The sequence below is a fragment of the Triturus cristatus genome, chromosome 8 (genome assembly GCF_964204655.1).
Source record: "Triturus cristatus chromosome 8, aTriCri1.1, whole genome shotgun sequence".
In the NCBI taxonomy this organism is placed as follows: domain Eukaryota; kingdom Metazoa; phylum Chordata; class Amphibia; order Caudata; family Salamandridae; genus Triturus; species Triturus cristatus.
Window position 1 is genome coordinate 1,440,113,650 of NC_140591.1, and position 16,778 is coordinate 1,440,130,427.

The following is a 16,778-nucleotide window of genomic DNA, read 5'->3' on the forward strand; positions in this document are numbered from 1 at the left end:
GTGTCCAGTTTTCCGAAATGTGTGGGTTTGGTAGTTTCCCAAGATGGCCGCCGAGCCTGGGCCAAAAACCCAGGTGACCCCCTTGCCAAACCAGGTTGTTTTGTGATAGGTCATTTTGATGTCTCCTCAATACGTTTTGAACCGATGCCTGTCGCGGGTAGTTGACCCACCCACGTGAGTGAGGTACCATTTTTATCAGAAGACCTAGGGGAAAGCTGGGTGATAGGAGATTTGTGGATCCACATAGATTCCAGAAATTTTCCACACAGAAATTTGAGAAAAAAGTGATTTTCAGCGGAATTTGAGGTTTGCAGGGGATTCTGTGTATGAAAACATTGGGGGACCCATCCAAGCCATACCTTGCTGAACTTCCTCTGGTGTCTAGTTTTCAGAAATGTGTAGGTTTGGTAGGTTTCCCAAGATGGCTACCGAGCCCAGGGACAAAAACCCAGGTGACTCCCCTTACAAAACCAGGTTGTTCTGTGATAGGTCATTTTGATGTCTCCTCAATACGTTTTGGGCCCTTGCCTGTTGTGGGTACTTAACCCACCCACACAAGTTAGGTACCATTTTTATTGGGAGACCTAGGGGAACAGTGGGTGGTAGGAAATTTGTGGATCCATACAGATTTCAGAACTTTCCCACACAGAAATTTGAGAAAAATTCGATTTTTTCAGCCAAATTTAGTAGGAAAATGTTGGGGGATACACGCAACCCATACTTCATTGACCTCCCCAGCGTGTCTAGTTTTCAGAAATGTGTGGGTTTGGTAGGGTTCCCTACATGGCCACCGAGCCCGGGACCAAAAACTCATGGGACTCCCCCAAGCAAAGCAGAGTTTTGTGATAGGTAATTTTGAAGTCTTCACAGTACAATTTGGGCCATTTCCTGTTGCAGCCACTATGGCTACCCACACATGTGAGGCACCATTTTTATCGGGAGACCTGGGGGAACACTGGGTGGTAGGACATTTGTGGCAGCCCTGTGATCCTACAACGTTCCCACACAGAAATTTGGAGAAACAGAATCCGTAAAAATTAAGGTTTGCAGTGGATTCTGGGTAGGGAAATGTTGGGGGATCCACGCAAGCCATACCTCATTGGACTTCCCTGGGTATCTAGTTTTCAGAAATGTGTGGGTTTGGTAGGTTTACCAAGATGGCCGCCGAGTCCGGGGCCAAAAACTCAGGTGACCCCCCTTGCAAAATAGGTAATTTTGATGTCTCCACAATAAGTATTGGGCCCTTCCCCGCTGCGGGTACTTGGCCCACCCACACAAGTGAGGTACCATTTCTATTGGGATACTTGGGGAAATGCCGGGTTGTAGGAAATTTGTTGTTTCTTTCTAAAGCGTGAACATTTTGGCACAATAATGCAAGGAAAATGTGACAGTCACATTTTGGGGTTTGTAGGATATTGTGGGTAAGATAACTTGTTGGGGCCCACAAGAGAGACATCACCATGTACTCCCATGGGTGTTTAGCTTACAATAATTTCTACAGTTGGTAGGCTTTTCTTAGATGGAATGTACACCTTGGCAGAGAGACAAAAAAGACAAATATTACTGCACGGCCATCTATTCCTCAAGCACACACACATACTGGTTGGATTTGGCATGAGGGCCAGTGATGGTTCAGTATATAAAATGTTATTCCCAAAAATGACATGCACTGTCAATATTTGAAAGGACAAAAAACTGAACCAATGACTCACAATTTGTGAGCTGTAAAGCCGTGTCAAGGCCCCAACCACTTTACAAGTCATTCACACACGTTTCATATGTGATACACACAAGACCATTCATACCACCAGGCACGAAACCAACATATTACAACATTCACTAAAAGGGACAAGGTACCCCCTGCCTGAGAAAGACAGAAAAGACAAATATTACTGCACAACCATCTATTCCCCAAGCACACATACATACCGGTTGGATTTTGGACGAGGGTGAGTGATGGTTCAGTATATTCAATTGTATTAGCAAGAGATTTCACAAAAATGAAATGCACTGTTAATAATTGAAACTGAACCATTGACTCACAGCTTTTGAGCTGTAAAGCTACAACAAGGCACCAACCTCTTTAAAGGCCATTCATACACCTTTCATTTGTTTGACACATACAAAACCATTCACACTGCCAGCAGCGGGCCCATCACATTACAACACTCACAAGAGCAGACAACGTCATGCAAGGACCCATCACTTTCACACGCCCACATTCCTGACACAGCAACCACACCATCACATTTAGGGTTTTTTTATACAAAAAAGAAAACACAAACAAATTGCAAATAGATACAAATCTACTAACACAAAATCTGAAACTAAATACATTGCACAAACGCCAACCTTGAATCTGAACAAAAAATATAAAACCATACAGACCAGGCAGTTCACTTTTCCACTCATGGATGCTCCCCAAAAATTATTTTGCGTGTGGTACATTCTAAAACAAGCAGGCACACACAGCGCAGGGTTAGAAGGACACTCAGGGCAGTACATATGAGTCTCCTTCCGTGTACCTCTTCGCCAACAGACTCTACATATCCTACTGGGAAAGTCTTTTGAGGGAATGGGAGGAATGTGATCAGGAAAGTGGTGATCTTTCAATCTTGCCACATCCTCCACCACTCCAACTCTAGGAACACTTGCCTGTTCCACTACAACAAGGCTGCCTACTATAGACCCCTGAAACTTAGCAAAAGTCATCTTTGATCAGGACAAACATCCTTGAATACCACAAAAGCATTAAACGTGCCAAGTGGAAAAGATGGATAGCCAACTTCTTATATCAAATGTAATCCTTACGAAGAGCAGTGTAAGGTTCCAACCTCTGATCTACTCTATCAACACCACCCATTTGCCTACTATAGTCTAAAATGCACACAGGATTGCATACTTCAGCAACCTGCCCCCAAACAGTCACAGGTGAAGTGCTTTCATCATGGATGGTAGTTGGCATGTAGATATCTCTCCTGTCTGAAAGCTTCACAGCTAGAAGTTCCTTGCTACGCAAAGCACTGCACTGTCCCCGCACAAGATTTTGACAAACCTTTACGGTTAGAGTGCATTGTGCCACAAGCTGCAGTGTCCACTTTGGCCAATTCCCTGAACAACTGCACACCAGTGTTGAAGTTATCTACATATACATGGTGACCTTTCTTAAAAAGTCTTCTACCAATTTCCCACACAATTATCTCAGTCACTCCAAAAGTGGACGGACAACCGGGGGGGGGATTAATCCTGGAATCCTTACTGGTGTACACCCTGAAATTAGAGACATGGCCAGTCCTAATGTCACACAGCATATACATCTTAATTCCATAGCGTGCCCTGTTACTAGGAATGTATTGCCTAAAATCTAAGCAGCCCTTGAACAAGACCAAAGGTTCATCTACTGCTATTTCTTTCCCTGGAGCATGGTCTCAGAAAATAGATCTACAAAGTGATCAATGGCAGGCCGAATCTTAGAACGACTGCCACAATCAGGTTGATCTTGTGGCAACACTAAACCATTATCGACAAAATGCAGCATCCGAAGCAGAAGCAAATACATATCATGACTAATGACTGCCGGAAATATAGCTGTTGCCATCAAGGGACTAGTAGACCAATATGAAGACATTGATGGCTTCCTTAGCAAACCCATCAAAAAAGTTAACCCCAAAAACTTCTTCAACTCATCCAGATTTGTGGGAGTCCAGCGAGTAGCTCTAGAGTGGGGCCTAAGGCTGGCACTGTTGTCTCTGAAATACTGTTCAGCATACAAATGTGTCTACTCAACAATCTCTGTCAAAAATACATCATCCATAAACAACTGAAAAAAGTATCAGCAAAAAGTTTTCAGTATTTACTCTGCACCCTGGAACACCAGTAAAGTCTGGCAATGCCGTCTGCACCATGCCCAGGGCAAACCAGAGGTCAGCACTTCCAACGGGAAGTCTTGCAGCCCCATGCTGCAGCCCAGATGCCTCTTGCTGCGCTATCGGCACATCAATGTCCTCCTCTAAAACAGGCACTTCATCCGCACCAAGAGTAGCTTCATCCACACTGAGAGTAGCTTCATCATCCGATGATTCCTCGTGGACAGAAAACCCACTGCCTAAATCTTCCACTCCCTCCTCTGCTTCAGATGCACAGTCAGTCTATGAACCATGGTCAGAGGAAGACTCAACAAGCATACCAACAACCTGTTGAGCAGTAATCCTGCGGCTAGCCATAATCCTTACTAAGAAAGGAGACTGCACAAACAAGTCAACAACAACCAACACTGTGCAAAATAAGTAATAATCAAAGTGTGGCTTTAGCACATAGATCTATATACTCAAAAACAATATGACACTCTTGCCAAAGATAGCTACACTCACCAGCACCTACTCTGCAGAGACACAGCAAAAAGCAATGATATCCCACTAGAAAGAAAAAACTAAACCAATTACTCATAAGACAACAAAGTACACATGGAGCACTAATGCTAAAAGATTTTGACACTCACAAAACAGAAGCCAAACATACTGCTATTATTACACAATTTGCAAAAACACATTCATGGAGGGAAATTAAACTCATTTAGAGCAAATAGTACAAAGAAAACTCTCTTACCAAACACATGCAACTACACAAACTGCAGAACCACCAGTAACGAAACCGCAACCTGGAACAGTCTAAAGAGCAATAGCTTTGAACTAGAATAAAACGGAGAAATAAAAAATGACAATTACATTTTACAAAAATAAAACAATTAAAATTATAACACACTATCGCACTACCAAAATGGTCAATCTGCCAGATGGGCCTTCATATAGGGCTGAGAAAAATGGGGATTAGGTGGGGTTTTCTGCTAGGCCAATCTGTACCCCAAATGGGGCAGAAAACAGCAGACAGAAATGTCCTCCCCTTGCAAAGAAAATAGATCCCTGGTGCCTAGTAGGGTTTACTGCCTCCCCCCCCTACCGCCTAGGGCAGAAAGGCCAAAAAAAGGTTCAGATCTGTCTCCAGGGGGGTAGAAAATACATCAACATAATTTAACCCCCTTGGAAGCGACCCTTGGCCAAGGGGTCGCTTCAATTACATATAAAATAAAATCCCTGGGGTCTAGTGGGGTTTTCTGCCCCCCGTGGGCAAAAAGGGAAAAAAAAGGGCCGACTGCCCCCAGGGGGGGGGCGGGGGGGCGGGCAGAAAAAACATCCACAAATGAGGAACCCCTTTGGAAGCGTCCCTTGCCCAAGGGGTCGCTTCCATTTAAATTAATAAATCCCTGGTTAAATCCCTGGTGACTAGTGTGGTTTTGTACCCCCTCCCGGGGGCAGAAAGGCCAAAAAACATGGGATGATCTACCCCGGGGGGGGGCAGAAAAAACATGCACACATTTTATGCCCCTTTGGAAGCGACCCTTGCCCAAGGGATTGCTTCCATTGAAAATAATAAATACCTGGTTAAATCTCTGGTGGCTAGTGGGGTTTTCTGCCAGAAAGGCCAAAAGAACAGGGAGAAAAATGTAAACAATGTGCTCCCCTTTGTAAGCGACCCTTGCCTAAAGGGTTTCTTCCATTTAAAGAAAATTAATCCCTGGTGCCTAGTGGGGGCATTTCTGCTGCACGATCGCTACGCTGAGCGCGATCGTGAAGCAGAAATACCCTGCAAAGAGACATCTGGGGAGAGGAAAAACTCTTTCCTCTCCCCCGATGCCTCAATGCATGGTGCAAACCCCCCAGGAACAAGGAAACCTACCTTGTTCGGTCGGACGCCTGGAAGCAAATGGCTTCCTGAGCATCTGGGACTTTCTGATGACATCAGCGTTCGCTTTGCGCGCTGTCATCGGTTTCCCATGTGGGGGTCAGGGGTGGCAGTGGAAACTCTTCCGCTGCCATACCTGTTTGTGGGGACTAGATGGGCTGCACATGGGGGGGCGCTAGCGCTTCCCCCATTGGTGGCTGCCATATCGGAGCGGTTCCGTCATGAGCATACGCCCACTGTGGCTCATGACGGAACCGCTCAGTCATGAGCATAGAAAGGGTTAAACTATATTTTTTAATCGATATTAGTGTTATTTCTATTTTGCATATTGTGTGTCGATATTTTTGTTTACGATATTGTTGACTCGATAATTCTGTAGTTCGATGTTATGAGAGTCGATGTTGTATCCGTGATCCCAATTATCTCTAAGAGGGTTAGTATGCACATTAAAACAGAAAAAGGAACTTTAGATTGAAGAAATGTGCCACAATAGAAGGTATACAAACAACACGAAGTGTGATTGTGTGGCTTGTGGATTCTGTGACATCCACACGTGCCCGACTTTAAACATCAGACCACTAAAAGAGAAAGAAGGGACTGTCCAGGTTACAGGTATATGCGCTGACCTGTACACCAACCATGTTAAAGTATGGTGTAGTTTCATAACTTGTTTATTCTTTGCACATCTTTTGTTAAACTGGCTTGTGGCATACTGAGTGGAAGCCCTCCCCTTGCTATAAGTGGTTGAAATGAAAGTGATGCTGGGACAGTGTTCACAGGGGAGTGCTTGATAGTTTAGTTTGTTCTTCGAAAATACATGGGGTTGTAAAAATCCAAGCATTAATGAATGAGTTATGAATGGAGAAATAACGTTTAAGTGCGAATGGGTGCTTTTGTGCATCTCCGGTAGTGCAGTAGGGTGTTTCTCACAATGACTATTATGTAAATATGGAGTTATTTAATGCATTTGAAGCTAACATTTCCAATAGGTGGCTAAAAATTACATGGTAGCGTATGATTCAACACATTCTTCATCTAGACGGTGCCTTGGTACTCACATCACATCACATCAGTGTTTTACTTGGGTAAGGGACAAGTCGAACCTATGATGCAATGTTAGAAATGGTTATAAATGTTACAATTATTGTGCCAGGAATGATATCATCAAACTTACTGCATTCTCAATGTAAACCATACCTATGGTAGTGCTGCACAGTGTCATAAAGCCCTTCTATATATTGTGTCATTAATTATTGACCATCACAATATTGGTCCCAAGCTTTGCCCACACATCACTGTGCCATATATCATTGCCTAACTAGTTTTTGCAGTAAAACAAACTTATCATTACACTTTTCCATTAAAATACAGATGTTTCGAATAGTTGCAATATACATCTCAATAGGCCAAGAAAGCATTTACTCAATACTAGTAAATGGCATTTTCTGTGAGCATGTGCAAAACCTTTTTGTTCATGTTTCTGTCTGTTTGGTTCATGTATATTATTACCTTAGATAATCGGATCCTGATGCGCTGTGGTTCATTTGTGCTATAAAAATAGAAAGCTACCATATTCTTGAAAATATACCCAAAGTATCTCATACACTGTGCTTTACTTATTCAGAGTTTTGTAATTGCAGTTACATTTTTTATAGATAATTCCTACAATCACTGCTGTGCTCATGATATAACACAGACTCATATCACTCAGAGCACTGGCCTTGGTAATACCGAACATCACCCAAAGTTATTGTGATAACAGACTCCCTCATCACTCTTTTCTCTTTAACAAACAGACTCATAGAACTCTGCTATTTATGACACTATACAATCTGAATCTCTGCTCTTGACAATGCAGATTAGTTCAGAGATATATCTACAACAATACCTATTATGCAGAGCCTTTCAAGATCTTAATAAAACTGAGGAGCACCAGCAGTTCTTCTAAAGATAACTACCAGATTTACTCATAAGTCTGCTTTTGATAGTTAACAGATTAGTGCCACTGATGAGCTGTATTATTTATGATTCACAGCATCAAACAGAGATCCATCATATTATCCATGCCCGCATATCTACTATTTATTTTATTTATTCATATATTTTGAAGGTTTTATATAGCGCTGGCTAGACCCAGAGGCATCAGAGCGGTTTATAAGAAAAGGATAGTATGAGGCACAAAGGGTATAAAACCATATGAAAGGTAGTGCAACAAAAATTTACAAAGTACAGACAACATGAGCATTATACAAAACCAGATAAATAAACAGGGGCAGGAGCTATCCATTTAAGTAATTCGGTAAATGGTGAAACAGGAGAACAGGGTATAATAAATTACTGAACAAATATAGTGTGATAGATAAGAAATCGGGAGTAGGACAGAGGTTAGGAACCCCAATAATAATTGAGGAGGAGGGTTTTGAGGTCTTTTTTGAAACTAGAATAGGAGGGATTACAGCGCAGGTTTTTTGGGAGGGCATTCCAGATAATAGGGACATTGCCAGAGAAGGAGCGAGATTGTGTAGCTTTCTTTTTATGCAGAGGTAGGAGTAGGGTGTTGGTGCTTCTCAGAGGTCGAGTGGAGCCCGCAGTGTGGAGTTTCTTTGAGAGGTAATGCGGAGTGTTTTTGTGGAGAACTTTATGAGTAATGCAGGCGGTTTTGTAGGCAGATCTGCCTTCGATAGGGAGCCATTTAAGAGATTTGAGCGCCGGGGATATATGATCGAAGCGTTAGCAGTCCGTGATGAGCCTGGCAGCAAGGTTGAGCACAGCTTTGATTGGAGCTAGGTGTACTTTGGGGATTCCATTAAGGATGGCATTACCATAATCAATACATGACAGAACAAGCGACTGAACTACGAGTTTGAAATCATCAGTGGGTATGAATGGTTTCATTTTCTTGAGGTGACGAAGAGTGAAGAGGGCTCCTTTGGCAGAGTTTTTGATGTGAACATTAAGGGTTAGGGTGTTGTCGATAGTGATGCCAAGAGATTTGACGGAGTTGGACAGGGTGAGTGAGCAATTGAGTGCATAGAGGTCAGGGATCCATGATTGAACGGGTAGAGGGTTATTTTTTGGGGAGAAGAGAATGATTTCGGTTTTGTTAGGGTTGAGTTTGAGATGATTGGAATGGAACCAGGTTTGGATCTTGGTAAGGGTGTTGTTCAGGTGTAAGATGTCAGCATGAGTTTTAATCTTGTAATAGAATTGGGTGTAATCGGCGTAGAGGTGGTAATTTATGCCTACTTGGTTAAGAATTAGGGTGAGGGGTTCCATAAAGAGGTTAAAGAGGGAGGGAGAGAGAATAGATCCTTGGGGGACTCCAAGGGAGACAGGAGTGGGGGTAGAGAGACAGTTTTGAATTTTGATTTGCTGAGTACGGTGTTGTAGATAAGAGATGAACCATTTGTAGGCTGTGCCATTAAGGCCGAAATGGGTCCTAAGCACATTAAGTAGGGCTGAATGGTTGACTGTATCGAATGCTGTGGAGAGATCAAGAAGGATAAGAAGGCAGGTCTCGCTATTGTCAAGTGATTGATGGATGTCATCTATGACATTGAGCATTGCCGTTTTGGTGCTGCAGCCTTTTCTGAAGCCAGATTGAAAGGGGTCAAGAAGGTTGAAATTTTCTATGTGTTTGTCTAGTTGTAGTAGGACACATTTTTCAAGTACCTTTCAGAGAAGGGGGAGGTTAGTGATGGGGCGGAGATTATTTAGGTCATTAGGGTCAGCATTGGGGTTTTTGATTATGGGCGAGATTGACCAAGCTGAAGGGAGGAGGGGACACAGCCCGTGGAGAGAGAGGTGTTGATGATTTTGGTCCAGAATTGGGTGATGATGTGCTTAAGGGCAGGGACAAGGTTGGAGGGTATTGGGTATTGTGTGGGAGGACGGTTTTAGATTGCCAATTATATTGAGGACTTCAAGCTCAGTGACAGGGAGAAAGTTGAGCAAGGAGGCATTGTTCTTAAGTTGAGATTTAGATGAGTTGGTTACTGGAGATGTGGAAGGTGAGAGGCCTGTGGAGTGGTGGGGGGTATGGAAATGGGCGGGTGGGGAGGCTCGCTGGGGAGCGGTAGGATAGAGGGCAGAGGAGAGAGTGTGTCGTCTGCAAGGGGGGATGTGGAGTAGGCATTAGAGGTGAGGACAGGATTGGATTGGGAGTTGGAGGATAGTTGTGTGGGAGGGAAGGATTGGTCAATTTTGGCAATTTTTTCTGAGAAGAAGTGGGCAATTTCTTCACATCTGTCTGAAGAGGCTGTCATATTTGGAGGTGCGGGGGAAGTTTGGTTTCGGATGATTTGGAAGAGTTCCCTGGGTCTGTTTTTGGCATGGTCAAGTTGAGTGCGGAAGAAGGATGCCTTTTCCTTGAGGATGTATTTTTTGTAAGTGGATCTGGCATGTCTGAGAAGTGCAGGATGGGAGGGTGAGTGATGGTGTCTCCAGGTTCTTTCCGACAGTCTGAGTGCCCGTCTCTCATTATTTATCTCTGTATTAAACCAAGAGTTTGAGGGGGTGTTTCTTTGGTTTTTGAGTTTAGGCGGGGCTAGTTGGTCAAGAATATCTGTAACAGCATTGTTAAATAGTTCAGTGAGCTCATTCGCATTTTGGGAGGGGGAATGAGAAGAAGTTGAGCTTGGAGTTTCGATTGTAGAACTCCTGGGGGATGCCTTTTAGGTTTCTGGTCAATTTCTTAGGTCTGGTAGTTTTAGGGGCAGGGAGGTTTGCTGAGGTAGCAATGGTGAAGAGTATAAGGTGTTGGTCGGACCAGTCAGTGGGGATGATATTGGTAACGGAAGTCAGATCATCGTTGGACAGAATGATGTCACGTATGGATCCTTTAGTGTGAGTTGGAGATTGGCAGAGTTGTTTGAGTTCGTTGATTTCAAGAAGTGTAGTGAGGAGGGAGATGGTGGGGTCATTGGTATCATTCCAATGGAGGTTAAGATCCCCAAGAAAGAGATTTTTTGAGTTGGATAGTGCTGATTGCGCAAGTAGATCAGATAAGTCCTCAATGAAGGGCTGTGGTGGTCCCGGGGGGCGATAGATGTTGTGTAGCTGAATTGGGCGGGAGTTTTGAGTTAACAGTTCTGCTTCCAGGTATTCGCATGAGGAGTAGCCTGGGTTAGTGATAAGGGAAATATGAAGTTCCTTTTTGAAGGTAATGGCTAGCCCTCCCCCAACTCTGTTAGGTCTGTCTTTTCTAAGAAAAGAGTATCCGGGGGGGAGAGAAGGTCAAGTATGCTCGTTGAGTGGTCATTTAGCCAGGTTTCAGTGAGGAATGCAATATCAATGGATTCACTCAGGATGGTTTCCGAGATTTCCGTGGCGTGCAGGACTGCGGAGCGATAGTTAACAAGCATGCATTTCAGTGGTGTGGGGTTGGGTATGAAGGGTGGGCAAGAGTGGATCAGCGAAAGTTGAGGTGGTGGTCTGGGGGAAGCGGGGGAGGAGGGGGTTCTATTTGTCCCTATGATAACAGGGATGGGGGCATAAGGGAGTGGAAGGTTGGTGGTTGGCAGATTAGTAAGGTAGGAGTTACATAGGTCGGCGAGGTCGGATGGGGAGAGATGGTTCGAGGTGCGGAGAGGTCTATGCTTACGGCATCGGAGAGGGAGTGATCTCCAAAGGTTGTGTTTGTTATTGGGGATGTTTGAGGGAGGGAGGATGGTGGTTTTATGGTGAGGGAGGGTTCTGGTGCTGTGGACAAAGAAGTATTTTCTGAGTTGGGCAAATTCCGTAGTTAAATTAGATAGGTCACTGTTGGAAATACTCCACTCCCACACCGGAAGAGGTTGGTGGTAACGGAGTCTTTCCAGGACATACAGTGGTAGCTTGGCTCGAGTGGTCAGGAATCAGGCACCGTGCTAAGCATACGCCATACCCATACAATAACCATGCGTGCATCCGTTCCAAAAACGACTCTACACCGTAAAAATTATGAAAATATCTTGCTTTATCTTCTTTTTCTCTTAGTTGCTGATTAGATAAATAATACACAATCACAATATACAAAGCTTTTTAAATAGTGCAGGTCAAATAAATACTGTCTTAATGATTCAATAAATAGGGGTGATCATAAATAAGGAAGGCATAAATATAAGTGCAAAACATACAGGCAATTAAATATTCTGAGGCAATAAATACTGTAAACCAATAAATACAGTGAAGCAATAAATAGGTTAAATACAATAAATACAGTGCCCTCAATAAATAATTAAAAGCTGACAGTGACACTCATAGAATCAGATCACATTTAAATTTCTATGGGCTGATTTGGCCCAGGCACAGCTTGTAGTTATGTGGATGGCTTGAGGGTGTCTACTCCCTGGCTTGGACAAGGCTGAGGCCTAAACTGAGGTAGATCAAGGGGGGAATACTAGAGACCTGGCTCTCTCACTCTACACAACCCCTCTGAATTAGTCTCAGCTCACCCCTGGCACAGTCCAGCTGGTTCCAGCACCTCTCTAACCCCTAGAGTAGTCTCTTAGGATTCCACAGGGCCTTAGGCGCCCTCTATTCCACTTACTGCCCTTTTTCTGAAGCTCCGACGCCGCTGGAGTCGTGTCGACGCCGTGAGGCGGTTCCGGTTCGATGTCGGCGGCCTCGGCACAATGTCAGTTCTTGACGACGCCGGCAGGCGGTTCCGGATCGATGTCGGCGGCCTCGGCTCGATCTCGACCTCCGATTCGATGACGTCGGGCAATCTTGGCTTGATGTCGACTTCGGGCGGCTCCGGTCCGATGGCGACCTCAGGTTCGATGACGTCGGCCGGCCTTGGCTCGATGTCGACTTCCGGCGGCTCCGGAGTGCGATCCTCACTCCCGACATCCGGTGCTCCTCTCCTCAGGTTCCGGCGACTCCGGAGTGCGACCTCACTCCCGACCTCCGGTGCTCCTCTCCTCAGGTTCCGGCGACTCCGGAGTGCGATCTCCACTCCCGACCTCCGGCACGCTTCACCTCGGTCTCCGGCGACTCCGGAGGGCGGACTTCACTCCCCCGTCGACGCCGCTCACTCAACCTCGGGTGACTTCCTCCTCGACCTCTGGTACTTCTCCGACCTCCGTCGGCGCCCTCTCTCGACCTCTGGCGGCTCCGGGTACGACGTCTGCTTTTCCAGTCAGCGCCGCTTCTCCACCTCGGGCTCCAGGTCTCAGGCTACTCGACGTCGGACTCCAGGGAAACCAGTATCCAGGTCAGGATCTTGCTGTTCTTGGATTCTAAGGCCTGTTCCTGCTGTCCAGGTCCTTAAGATGGTTTTTCTTGCTTCTTCCCACACAGGGCTCCAGGCTGGGCTCAGTCAGTAGGGACTAGTATCAAGGGTGGGTTTATGGACCCCACTCCAGGCACAAGTTTCCACCCCTGCTGCCTCACTCCTTCCTCCTTCAGGTTTCTGCTGCTCACTCTTCACCAGTCAGGTGCCAACTGCCAGCTCCAACTGCCAACTCTCTGTCTTAGCTTCCCAACATTCTAAACCGCCTCCAACTGTCACAGGGCTCCAGAATGTTGCAGAAGGTTCTAGTAGGTTCCAGTGGGAGCTGGTGATGTCACAGGTGGCCACCATTTTGTGCTCCAGGCCCTCAGACAGAAGTTCCAGGGGTAGCTAAAATGGCTCCCTGAATCTGCAGCAACACTAAAAAGTCTGGTGGTTCCCAAAAAGGAAAAATTCAAACAGGGTTTGAGGCAAAAGTGGGACAAAATAAATAATGATGAGGAGGGACCACCCAAAGGGCTGACAGGTCTAACACGCGTCCCCCCCAGCTGAAAGTGGGGAGAGCTACCCAACCCCTTGGGAGTTCTCATCACTAAGGCGGAAATACCTTGAGAGACCGTCTGCATTGGCGTGGTCCACTCCAGGCCGATGTTCCACCTGAAAGTCCATTCCCTGTAGGGAAATAGACCACCTCAACAACTTGGGATTCTCCCCCTTCATTTGCATCAGCCAACGAAGGGGTCTGTGGTCGGTCTGAACCAGGAAGTGCGAGCCAAACAGTTATGGCCGCAACTTCTTCAGAGCCCATACCACGGCAAAGGCTTCACGCTCTATTGCACTCCACTTCTGTTCCCTGGGAAGTAGTCTCCGGGATAGGAAGACCACGGGTTGATCCAGACCCTCTTCATTGAGTTGCGATAACACTGCCCCAATGCCATGTTCTGATGCATCCGTCTGGACAATGAACTTCTTGGAAAAGTCTGGGGCCCTTAAGACCGGGGCCTCGCACATGGCTTTCTTCAGCTTGATGAAGGCCTGCTGACAAGCCTCCGTCCAGACTACCCGTCGAGGTTGTTTCTTGGACGTAAGCTCCGTGAGAGGGTCTACGATGGTACCGTATCCCTTCACGAAGCGGCGGTAGTATCCCGTGAGGCCCAGAAAAGCTCGGACTTCAGTCTGTGTCTTGGGGGGTTCCCAGGCCATGATGGCCTCGATCTTCGCCTGGAGGGGTTGCACCGCTCCCCTACCCACCAAGTGTCCAAGGTACACTACCGACCCCTGCCCGATCTGGCACTTGCTGGCCTTGATCGTCAATACAGCTTGCCTCAGGGCCTGGAGAACAGCTTGCAGGTGACGCAAGTGATCCTCCCAGCTGTTACTGAAGACGGCTATGTCATCCAGATAAGCAGCAGAGAAACTCTCCATTCCGGTGAGGATCTGGTTTACCAGGCGCTGAAACATGGCAGGTGCGTTCTTGAGCCCAAAGGGCATCACACAGAACTGGTAGTGGCCATTGGGCGTGGAGAAGGCTGACCTTTCCCTTGCTCCATCAGTCAAAGAGATCTGCCAGTACCCAGAAGTAAGGTCAAAGGTACTTAGATATTGGGCAGCTCCCAGCCAGTCAATCAATTCATCCGCCCAAGGGATCGGATGAGCATCAGTTTTGGTCACTGAATTCAGTCCCCGGTAGTCCACACAGAACCTCAGTTCCGGGTGGCCACCCGGTGGTGCGGCTTTTGGTACTAACACCACCGGACTAGACCAGGGGCTGCTAGAAGGTTCGATCACTCCTAGCTCCAGCATCTTAGTGACTTCACTGTTTATGCTGGCCTTCACCTTGTCTGACATCCGGTAGATCTTGGACTTCACAGGTGGGCTGTCTCCTGTGTCCACATCATGGACGCACAGGTGAGTCCTACCCGGGACAAGGGAGAACAACGAAGAGTACTGTCCCAGGACCTGGCGACAGTCCTCCTGCTGTTCAGGAGTTAGAGATGGGGAGAGAATCACTCCCTCCACCGACCCATCCTTCTCTTGAGACGCAAACAAATCGGGGAGAGGCTCGCTTTCCGCGTCCTCTGCTCCGTCAGTCACCATCATCAAGATGACTTCGGGCCTCTCGTGGTGGGGTTTGAGGCGGTTGGCTTGCAGCACCCGTAGGGGCTGACGAGGGGTCTTCAGGTCCACCAAGTAGGTAGCCTTACCCTTCTTCTCCAACACCTCAAAGTGTCCTGACCAGCGATCCTGGAGGGCGCTAAGCTCTCCTGGTTCGATCACCCACACCTTCTGGCCAGGCTCCAACTCCACCGGGTGAGCATTGTGGTCATACCACGCCTTCATCACTGCTTGGCTGGCTTCCAAGTTGTCAGAAGCTTGCTTCCACAACTTAGCCATTTGGCTCCGGAAGGCCAGCATGTAGCTCACCACGTCCTGGGGAAGCTTTCTGGGAGTTCTTTCCCATCCGTCTCTCACCAGGTTGAGAGGTCCACGTACAGGGTGCCCATACAGAAGCTCGAAGGGGCTGAAACCCACTCCCTTCTGTGGCACTTCCCTGTAGGAAAAGAGTAAACAGGGTAGGAGGACGTCCCATTTCCTCCGCAGGCTTTCAGGCAGACTTCTGATCACGCCCTTCAAGGTTTTGTTAAACCTCTCCACCAGACCATTGGTCTGGGGGTGGTAAGGAGTTGTGAACCGGTAGGTCACTCCACACTCCTTCCACATCGCCCGCATGTACGCTGACATGAAGTTGGTCCCCCTGTCGGACACAACTTCCTTGGGAAAACCCACTCGGGTAAAGATTCCCATCAGGGCCCTAGCCACAACAGGTGCTGTTATGGTCCTCAGAGGTATTGCCTCTGGGTACCGTGTGGCATGATCCACCAGGACCAGGATAAACCTGTGACCAGCTGACGTTGGCGGATCTAAAGGACCCACAATGTCGATGCCCACCCTTTCAAAGGGGGTGCTAACGACAGGAAGTGGTTCCAGGGGAGCTCTCAGCTTCACCCCTGTTTTCCCACTGGCTTGGCAAGACACACATGTCCGGCAGTAGGTATCGGACGACACTTTCATTTGAGGCCAATAAAAGTGTGGGACAAGACGGGCGAAGGTCTTGTCTTGCCCCAGGAGTCCTGCCAATGGGATCTTGTGAGCCAACTCCAGAAGGAAGGCTCGATAACGTTGAGGGACTACCAAGGCTCGTGACGATCCATGTAGGGGTGCCTTGGGTTCACTGTAGAGGAGGCCATCCTCCCAGTAAACACTGTAGTTCCCTTCAACGTTCCCTGCTGCCTGGGCTTCGGCCTGTCGCCTCAGCCCCTCAAGGGTAGGGCACTCCCTCTGGCCCTGGCAGAATTCCTCCCTGGACGGGCCTCCCTCCACGTGCCACTCGGCCGGGATGGGTAGGTCCTCCAGTTTGGTAACGTCCCCCACCGCAGACTCCTGGTCCACCACCTCCGGTGGCCTATCCGTCCTACGGGGTGTGGACGCCGAGGCAGGCTCCTCCTGTCCTCGGTTCTTCCCTTGACTGGCAGCTGGCTGGGCCTTTGTTCCAGGCTCCAGCCGAAACGAACTCCCTCTCCGGGTAGTCGCGGACCCTGTGCTCACACAGGCCCAGTCAGGTGTACCCAGCATCTCAGTGTGAGTCCGGTATTCCACCTCCTTCCAAGCGTTGTGCTCCATGTCATTCCCCAGCAGACAATCAACTGGCACGGCAGGGCTTACGGCAACTCGAAGTGAACCTGCAACCCCCCCCCATTCAAAGGGAACCTCGGCCACTGGATAGTGGCCTGTTCTGCCATCAGCCATCGCGGCTGGGTGGAGTACA